This window comes from Haemaphysalis longicornis, unplaced genomic scaffold, assembly GCF_048455015.1.
Source record: "Haemaphysalis longicornis isolate Haplotype H1 unplaced genomic scaffold, Haemaphysalis longicornis Haplotype H1 scaffold_2, whole genome shotgun sequence".
NCBI classification, from domain to species: domain Eukaryota; kingdom Metazoa; phylum Arthropoda; class Arachnida; order Ixodida; family Ixodidae; genus Haemaphysalis; species Haemaphysalis longicornis.
The window spans coordinates 80269476-80277600 of NW_027526295.1; the positions used below are offsets into that span (position 1 = coordinate 80269476).

The 8125-nt window shown below is 47.1% G+C and overlaps 1 pseudogene; it reads right to left on the reverse strand.

Annotated features, from left to right (window-relative positions):
• Nucleotides 1-4567: 4567 nt before the first annotated feature.
• On the reverse strand, nucleotides 4568-6911 carry LOC144168098 (uncharacterized; annotated as a pseudogene).
• Nucleotides 6912-8125: the final 1214 nt, after the last annotated feature.

The window sequence follows — 8125 nt, forward strand, 5'->3', positions numbered from 1 at the left end:
ATAGGTGATGTTACCATTTCAGGGCATCCCACAAATGCAAGGATGCGTCATGCTGCCAGTGAAAGCCATTGAGATTGCAGTTGTAAACTGAATTTCAGAGATCGATGCTTCCTGATGTGTTTCTATTTATGCTTTTATTGAAGGCTCAAAGCCGTAAGCGCTAACCACATGGAGCGATTTTGCAAGCGACTTGGGCAGCGACGCGACTAGCGACGAACTACTTTTCGCCGCGGACCAAGTCGCTGATCGAATCGCTCGGTTCTGGGTCGCCAGAAACAGTCGCTCGCCTCCCGGAAATGCCTCAGCGACTAGCCAATAGGAGAGCCCCTACGCAAGCACGCAACCTCCGGTTTTGGGAGAGAACGGGGGAAAGAACGGGGGGGAAATCCACGCAGACGGCGTTTGCGGTGCAGCGGCAAAGAAAGCTTTGCGTGGCAAAGCTTGTGTACACGCTGAAGCAGAAGCAAGAAGGCTCCCGCACACACTGGGTGAGACCCGTGTGGGAAAAACGACGTCAAGAAAGCGAATTCTTCACGGCGTTCATGTTGGAGCCCAGAGACGAGGCGCAGAAGGAAAAGCGTGCGCTATCGCTAACCCAAACCAGTTTTAAAGATGCAATGAAGTGCAAAAAGCAAGGTAGAAAGGCGTAATACTTTTTAGTCATGCTTTTTATGACAAATGAACAAAAAATGTTTGCAAACAACCAGCGTACCAAGTGCGTGTGTGCGGCAACATTGAAATCGCCATCCTCAGTCGCCCGAGCCGTCGCTGTTATGCACGTGGTTGCCTCGCCGAGCGACTTCTGTTCGGTGACTGCGGATCCTAGTCGCGTCGCTCGTCGCGTCGCTGGAAAAATCGCTCCATATGGCTAGCGCTGTAGTCTGGAAAGGTCGAGCTTGCTACGAGCCACAGCGTACAGCCGGTAAAACGCTTGTCTATAACAGCGATTTCAACTTCAACCAGCTACATGCGAAAACTGCCGAAACATACTCGTTCCAAACATGTCGGACGCTAAAGCGAAGGGCAAAGGCTTCATTATTCCGCAGTAGTTTTATTCAAATCCCGCTCCGGCGGGGCAGGATAGGGCTGAGAGTACGAACGCTGTGTTATAGACAAGCCTTTTACCGGCTGTACAAGTTCATTGTCACAATTACGGCCATTCTGAGGTTCCCGATCAGTCGTCGCTTTTTTTGGCGTGGTAATGAAAACTGACTGTCCCTTCCATGCTATACATTGAACGTTGAGGAACCGAACTACAGCATACCACTCTTGTTTGCACCTTTCGTGCGCACATACGGCGGGAAAAAGGCACGAAGCGCGCCCACAGTGTGCGTTCTTACGGGCCGCTCAGCGGAACATCCACACTAGCAGCGCGACGCTGTCGCCACCTACATGTCGAGCTCGCGGCGATTTTCCATAAGCAGCCGGGAAAGGAGGAAAATACTCTCAAACCAGTTCTCTCGGCGGCCGACCAGCGTTGCCTGAGCGCGCTGGGCTGCTAACATCGCTCGGCGTGGTGTGCTCCACTGCGTAGTTCAGGAGTATTTCGCACCGCGTGCTTAGTTTTTGCGGAACTTTCAACTGTTTTAGCCAATGCTGCGATGCCGTTCAAGGCGCAAACGTCGCCTGGTCAGCACTGCGCGGTGGTGGGTTATTGAACAACCAGAGAAAGCGAGAAACAGTCGCTGACAGCACGCATGTGCACGACACTGCCTGGAGAAAATGCAGTGCGGTTGCGGCGTGTTTTTGCGGCATCGCTTCCCAACGCACAGAGTTGAAATATCGGTGGATTCCGTTGATAAATCGCAACGACTTTGTACCAACGACCAACTCCAGGGTTTGTTGGGTGCACTTGGACTTGCAGACGGATCAAAATTCATTTATCACACGCAAAGCTGCGACAGGGAACGGAACCCCCTGAAATGTTAGAAGCAACTTTATCCTTTACAATACAGCATTGATTGGTTGGTTGATTGATTGATTGATTGATTCATTTATTCATTGATTATGGTGTTTAACGCCCCGACGCTTCATGGGTGATGAGGCGCGCAGTAGTGGAGGGCTGCGGGTTAATTTTGACCACTTGGGGATCTTTCACGAGCGCCGATACAATACAACACTACAATAACTTCTGGTTCTTTGTAGTCAATTTAAAATACCATATATTGTTTGGTCATTACAGCCGATTGGCATTAAACCATCCCCTTTTCATCTAATCTAACCCTTAAAATCACGGCGTTTTGTTTACTTTTTTTTCAGGCCAACGCATTACACTGCCAAACGATTTGAAAGGATAACTTTCTCCATCGCACACTGCTGGTCGATAGCAGAATAAGCAGGCAGCCAAATGTGGAAACGCAGCTCGAGGTACGCGTGAACGCTGCATTTGGAAAATAGCTCAACCTGTTCACAATGCGGTCAAAGGAAAAGCTTTTAATCCTTTCGCGTTGCCACGGAATCTAAAGTATTACAATCACAAAACAGTTACTGCTGGTCACGTGTAGCATTTGTGGTGAAAACAGCGGTTTCACAAAGGTGGGCTCCGAGCGACAGGCCACATGCGCTGCGCAGAGTTAGGCCAATCATGATCACGATCATGATCAACCAATATTAACTCGCCCGAACGTCAACCCTTTTGCTCAACCTTAGAATAGTAATTTGACTGGTTGTGCGGTCGCGTTATTTTTCCGCCCGGGTAATTTCGTTTCGTCCGTAACCGTTATAAGTCTAGTTAAGAAAGATTATATTGCATTGCAATGCCAACAGCGTAGCAATCGCCTCGTCGGAAGTCCATCGCGAGCACGGATCACCGTGACCCACATATGCTATGCGCGCTCCGCATTCGACGTCCGCGCTTCCGTAAACATGACTAATCGGTGAACATAACAAGCACGGTGGCATTGAAAACACGTATTTACTCCCCGATATCGATTTCTATGTCAGTCGGTGCCATACCGGTACGTTTTCATCGCGGAACTGCGGAGCACCACCGGCACCACCACCACACTGCTACTGCTGCTGGTCTCAACAGCCGGGGTCGGAATTTCCCGCTCTGGCAGCAAATCAAGACCTAAAATGCGTCCGCAGATGATGAAAACAAAACAGAACACACACACACAAGCACTGCAACCGCTAACTTAACGCCAAACCACTACGGTTCACTCGGTAATGCACGGATTCCGAACAGACGCACGCAAAGAACGGCGCACTTAACAGCCCAGCGCGGAGGTTTCGGCGGTCGCTTCATTGACGGCGCTAAAATAAAAAGCTCGTATCAAAAAATTGCAAAATGTTTCTGCGGCGCAAAGCAGACATACCAAGACTACTCTGCGGTTTTCATTACCGATTTGGCTCTGATCGCATTCCGGGCGAACAGTATTTCCTTTGGGTTCGTAGCGCAGGCTTTGACTTTAGACTCGGTCACCGGTTTTAGCGCGTGCTAACGCGGTCCACTTTGGGAGAGATGTGAAAGCCTGCAGACAAAATTATCCGGGCCTACCAGTCTTGGAGAACTGTCAGCGGCAAATTCGGAAATAAATTATTCTTCTTATTATTATTATTACTAATATTATTATTATTATTATCATAAAAATTGTAGGGCTACCTAAAAAGGAACAAAAGTTTTACCAAATGTCGTCCCTGGCTTTTGCTTCTTTCATTTCAGATATCCCACATGCTGTAATAATTAAAGCCGTAGTATTTTTCCCGAGAAAGAGTAACGAAACGTGAAGAGAACCTCAGAGAGAGCAGTTTGCGCCCACTAAAGTATTTTTATCCATGTTAAAATCAAAATATTTGCCCATTTAGGCGTTCCATAAAATCGTGCCGTTCTGTCGCTGTGCTGTTTTGACGCTGAGCTGTTTTGTCAACGTGCTGTTCCGTCGCGTGCGCTTTTGACGCCGTGCTGTTTTGTCGCGTGCTGTTTTGTCGGGTGCCCTTTTGACGCCGTGCTGTTATGTCGGTGCTCTTCTGTAGCGTGCCCTTTCGTCGTGTGCTGTTTTGACAGCGCCCCGACCAATCCATACAAGCATTCCAGATGATTAAGGAAGCTCTTGCAAATGCTACCATGCTCACGTACACGCAGCCAGGTGTTCCTTAAAGGTGTAATGGTGGACGCCTCCGATGCAGCGATTGGAGCCGTGTTGCAGCAGAAGGTGAGCGGAGTGTGGTGACCAATTTCCTTCTTCTCCAGAAAATTGAGCCCGTCTGAACGAAGGTACAGCACCCTTGGTAGGGAACGCCTGGCAGTACACGGGGCTATCCGGCATTTCCGACAATATGTTTAAGGGCATGAAGTTTTTCTGCTCATGGATCACCAGCCTCTCACGTACGCATTGCGTGCGAACTCCGATCCTGGTGCGTACATAGCACAGGAGCTCCGCCAATTGTCATACATCGGAGAATTCACAACAGATGTACGCCATGTCAGCGGGACAGGGATAATGCTGCTGCCAACGCTCTTTCGCGCAGTCCAGTGAATTCCATCAGTCTGCCGAGCGGCGTGGACTTCACCACACTAACAACGGCTCAACGCAGTGACGGTGAATTGAAGCGTCTACTGACGTCTTCAGCCAACGCCTTGAAGCTGCAATGGTTGGCATAACCCACAGGGTCCGTATGCTGCGACACGTCTACAGGCAGGGACCTACCGTTCGCCCCCTCGAACCTCCGTCGCAGCATTTGTGGCTCGCTGCACAGCCTGGCGCATCCGAGGATTCGAGCCACACAAAGCGATGCACAGCGAGGTTTGTGTGGCCAGAAATAAACCAGGATGTCCGAGACTGGACACGAGAGCGCCTCGCATACCAGCACTCTAGTGTTCAGCTACATACCGTGACCACCTTGGGATCCTTCCCTCTGCCGGACTCTCGATTTGCACATGTGCGTGTTGACATTGTGGGACCACTTCCCTTATGTCAGGGGAAAAGCTACTTGCTAACTTGCATCGATCGCTTCACGCGATGGCGGGAGGCCGTGCCCATTCCAGATAGGACTGCTGATACCGCCTCCCGCGCATTTATCTACCACTGGGTAGCCCGCTTCGGAGTGCCAGCAACCGTGACTACGGATCGCGGAACGCAGTTTGAGTCCGCCCTATTCGCAAACGTCACCCGGCTCTTGCGTACTTCCGGCATGAGAACAACAAAACCAAAGTTATTTATAAATAAACGTGATATAATTAACAGTAGTACAGCACGGAAGTGTGCAGTATGCAGCACAGAAGTGTAGATGTACAGATCCAGCTGGGGGAACAGACTCCTCGTCCGCAAGTCACAGTGGCTAATTATTCAAACAAGAATGAATGGTGATTTTATTATCCGATAAGCATTTATTATTCTGTACATAATATATGTAAATGCCTTAAATATGTGGCCATAGCATGTACATGTAAGAGAAAATAGCACATACTGAAGCATCAACTTGCAGCACTTCAACATTTATCAAAATAATGTACAAGCAGGTAACAGAATATATAAAATTAGTACAATCAATAAACACAAATTAGCAGTGTGTGTGCACTGTTTAGCACATTATCAAGCACTGATTAGTTGCTGACAGTTGTCCTCACAAAATTGCAGCCATACAGCAATACAGCAACATAAAGGTGATTTCCTCTGGCAAAATGGTGCAATAAATGGTTTGAGATGGCACTTAGTAACAGATAAAAGCCCTAGAAAGAAGTAGGATAAAGCAGGTCATCATTCTGACCTTCATGTAGACACTGGGTACAGGACCAGGTGCCACCTCAACCAGCTGCTTGCATGGACTTTGCTGTGCTTTTATGATGTGTACCGTCTTGTGTGCTAGAACTGTAGAAAATTTCGATGTCACAGCAAACACCTGTACTTGCCCCGGCGTATCCTCAAAGGACGGCAGGTGGTTGATCTTTACACATTTGCCTAATGACAGCATTGCAGCTGTACAGTAAGTTTTAATGGGGCTTCTGTACTGTTCACTGTGAAAAACATACTGAGACACAGTAGTGACTCTGTCATGCTCCAGCACAGGGCCACTAACGATGTAGCCAACCTGGCTCTCAACCAGGTTAAGAAGTACTTGAGAAGCTACCTGCCGTGGCTTGCCAAGCAAAACAGGTGCTTGGTTTGAGAAGTTCCCTTTGCTCAAAAACCGTTGTGTCTGAGGAGAACCAATGCCTTCACGCTGCTGAAAGAGCTAGCTATCATAGGGCGCTCTACAATTTGGAAAGGCACACCCTTGGCAGAGGTCACCAGCTCCTTTATAAGGCCAATATTAGACTCGAAGGCAAAGCATGAGTGGGCCCACAGAGGCCCCTGGTGCAACACGCTTTTGGGTAGGTGGAGAACCTGGTGGACGTTAAACGTCATATGCTTCTTGCCATAGAGAAACTGCACACCAACAACAAACATCACGAGACAGTCCATGCTGACAGCAATGTCTTCAGTGCTCACTTTATCTTGCAACAAGAGGAGGATTCCCTTCACAAGCAAACCAAAGTGGCTGAAAAATGGTCGCCGCAAAACGCCATCTATGCGATCTAGGGATAAGCACAACAGCCAGTGTTACCACTCGGTGGCTTTCCAATACTTTCGCAGCAAGAGAGAGCGTTGCAAACGTTGAAAGAATGAGGGAGGCTTTATACTGCAGAGCCGTTTGTCGACTACCTTGAGGAGTGCTGGACGACCTATGTAGTATATCTTCCCCACACTTGTCAGCCAAATCTATGTTAGCTGCCGTGTCACACCAAGAAGTACGCAATGCATGTAATCTGGCGTAAATCCCCAGATTGTATCAAGGTGAGCCAAATTCATCAAAGGTGTTCGCCTCTTCACACCTTTAACAATCTTGTTCTTTGTGGCTGCAGCACTCATGTGTAAGACAGTATCTTCTGCATTTATGTCTTCTGCTGGCTTGCCAAGGGGATACTTGATTGTTCCTGATTGGGATAACAATATGAAACAACAAATAAAGTAGGTGCAGCCACCAGAAAGATGCGTGTAGCAGCTGCACCTTTAAACAAAGTAAAATTACACAATAATGCAGGCCATGATAAGAACGTTTAGGATCGTAAAAGAGCCTTTTGCTCAGTAGCATGATATATACTGTTTTTGTCCTGCAAGTAACTTTCCATTTTATCCATGTTTTGCTGCAGCTTTCATTCACAAACCAGAATGAAAATCAGGATTCTTGAAGTAGTTGACAACTGTCCAGTGAACACCACCCACAAGCCATAAAAGGGGGCAATTTTGCAGATGTGTGATTGGATCAAGACGGGTATATATGGTTTGTTTGAAGGTAGCCATAAAGAGATGAAGGTGAAAAGAATCTAACAATTACAATAGTACGGGCGACTATACCTGCGAAAAAAACAACCAGGTGGCCTTAGGGAAGCAAGATTTTAGCTCACTAAGAAGGTTGTGAAAGTTCCTTGAAAGAAGCAACATCACTTTGTGTTTTTCTGAGAAGACTATTGACCACCCTTGAATATTACATGCACCATCTTAAAAAAACGAAAAAAAAAACATTTTTCCCCATGTAATGACTAAGGTAGAATAACTACCTTTTGGGAGTAGAGGAGGAGCTTGGGCTGCTGAGAAATCAGCACATATCCAGGAAGGCTGCTAATTATGCATTATTACAATAAATGTGTGCTCAAATAAACAGAGAATGTGCTAACACATGTGAAAACTTTTTAAGGCCATGAAAGGCGACATCAGACTTTTAGGGCATTTCTAAATTTTTATTCCAGAAACCCCGGACCATCTTTAGAAGCAGTAGGCACACTGTTTGCACTAAACACTGTATTAAACTAAGTACGCAAAGCACAGAAATTTATTTAGCTTGGTGCTTATTTGTGAAAACTTTTTAGCTATGTAATAATGTTATTATAGGGGTTTCCAAATTAAAAAGTTCAGAACATTCCTCACAAAACCGTCTTTTTTAACAAAGGCAAGAAAGAAATACGCCTACCCTTGATGAGAGGTCTTGGGTGTAGGCACCATCCGCAACCACAGTGTCCATTGAACTTCCGCATATTCTGCATAATAGGCCTTGCAGGAGTATCAGCGGTACAGCTGGATCAATATACCTGCAATAAAACCAAAGTGGATTCTTAAGAAAACTAAACTACAAACACATTGAATGC